This window comes from Mus caroli, unplaced genomic scaffold, assembly GCF_900094665.2.
Source record: "Mus caroli unplaced genomic scaffold, CAROLI_EIJ_v1.1 scaffold_17266_1, whole genome shotgun sequence".
Classification (NCBI taxonomy): Eukaryota; Metazoa; Chordata; class Mammalia; order Rodentia; family Muridae; genus Mus; species Mus caroli.
This window is the reverse complement of record NW_018388445.1, coordinates 18,707-20,743: the sequence shown is the minus strand read 5'-3', so window position 1 is coordinate 20,743 and position 2,037 is coordinate 18,707. Positions and strand designations below refer to the sequence as shown.

The following is a 2,037-nucleotide window of genomic DNA, read 5'->3' as shown; positions in this document are numbered from 1 at the left end:
TGCTTATAGAAAAACACATAGCTTCAATAAGGCTCAACAATATCATCCATGACTGTAAAAGGATCATGAATTTGAAGCCAGTCTGGGCTATACCCACTCCCATCAGTTGCAAGATGAAGTCTCTGTGATGAAACCTGGACTAGGCACTGCTCTATGACTATAGCAGAATATCCTTAGGAATCTGTTCTTTGACTTGTTGCTCTTGTTGTGGTTTATTGTATTTGGTTCTACCTTAGGTCTCTGAGCCACCCAGCTTCTGGTTCCTAGCCATCCAGGCAATGTCTTTCATGGGTTGCCTCTCATGGCTTGAGCCTCAAGTTAGACAAGTCATTCTTTGGTCACTCCCACAAATCCTGAGCCACCATTGCCCCAGCACATCTTGCAGTCAGGACAGATTTTGCATCCAATGGTTTGTGAATGAGATGGTCTCCCAGATGCACCTCTGGTAGACCTCCCTGGTTAAAGAAGATGGTCTATTCAGGTTCCATATCCTTCATTACTAAGTTCTGAGAGAGTGGGGACAGTCCATGTTGAGGACGGGTGTTCTGATAGCTATCATAGTCTCTGTTTCAGCATTGGGCCTCTGTTGAAGTTGGCTGCAGAATATGGTGACAGAGATGAGAGAAGCAGTTGGCAGAAGGCTGGATGGGCACTAAGAGAATGGCACCAGTCTNTGTGCAACTAGCATACCTGAAGTTCTCCCAGAATGTTTGGCCTTGGTGGGGAATGGTGCTTCCACAGGAATCCAAGCATAGGAGGGATTGTCAATCCTTGGGCTCTTGCAGAGCCCAATGGAAGTTAAGTTAAAGTTTAAATTTTCTTTGTGTCTAACAATGTTGAATCTTTTTCATATGCTTATTAGTTATTTGCTTTTCATCCTTTGGGAGTTGCCATTCCATTAGCACATATTGAGCTGTATGATTTCTCTTAAGGTTTCTTAGGTTTTCTAAGTTCTTAGTATACTCTAGATGTTAGTCTTATATTAGATGGGTCATTCCCAAACATTGTCTCCCATTCTCTGGGGTATTTCTTCACTTGATTGTTTCCATTGCTATGAGAAGCTTTTTAAGTTTGGGAAGACTCAAGACCTACTCTGGGCATCTTTTTCCAAATGAATAGATTCCTCCACCTCCTCCTCTTCCTCCTCCTCCTCTTCCCCCTCCTCCTCCTCCTCCTCTTCCTCTTCATTTATCTTTCTTCCTTTCTTTTCTTCTTCTTTTTCTCTTTCTTTTTCTTTCTTTTTCTTTTTCTCTTTCTCCTTTTTCTTGTTTTTCTTGTCCTTGTTCTTCCTCCTCTTCTTCTCTTCTTCTTCTTCTTCTTCTTCTTCTTCTTCTTCTTCTTCTTCTTCTTCTTCTTCTTCTTCTTCTTCTTCTTCTTCTTCTCCCTCTCTCCTTATTTCTCCCACTCCACTCTCCCCCTCACCCACCTCACCCTCACCCTCCTCCTTCTCCTCTTCTGACTGGAATTCTTTTGAGACAGCTTTAAGACACACTTGTCTCCTGAAGTCTTGTCTCCTGTTTTGTATATTTTATTAGTTTCAGGACTTACATGAAGGTGTCTGAATCCCATGGAATTAATATCCATGCAGCATGGGAACAAATTCAAATCTAGTTAAATTCTATTGGCAACTATCCAATCTCTCCACCACTATTTGTTGAAGAAGTGTGGGTCCTTATGTACAGTATGGACTTTGCTCTGCATGGTGGTTAATGTATTGAGGTACATAGATTCTCTTCTGAATGTACTGAAAGGGTTCATCAGGTAAATATGTTGAATTTTCTGATGTTTTTCTGTGTCTGTTGAGAAATATGTTAATTTTTTAACTTTATCTGTTATTAACCTCTATCAAACTCAGTAATATAATTATGAAAGACTGAGTTCAGGGAGACAAGGATAATGTTTTAAAATGAGAAGACTATTCTTTTTCTTGGGAAGAATTTTCTGTGTTTATCTCAGGTTTTTTTGATCTACTGTTAACTTCAAGTTCAATATTTCATTTTCAATTTCAGTCTGAATATTTCTTTATTTCTTAAAGTA

The 2,037-nt window shown here is 39.7% G+C and overlaps 1 protein-coding gene across 1 annotated transcript in view; it reads left to right on the top strand.

Moving 5' to 3' along the window:
- LOC110287610 (vomeronasal type-2 receptor 26) overlaps positions 1–2,037 on the top strand; it is a gene marked incomplete at its 5' end in the record, with an annotated part of 20,395 nt that overhangs the window by 1,484 nt on the left and 16,874 nt on the right. The gene's annotated exons all lie outside the window — the stretch shown is intronic.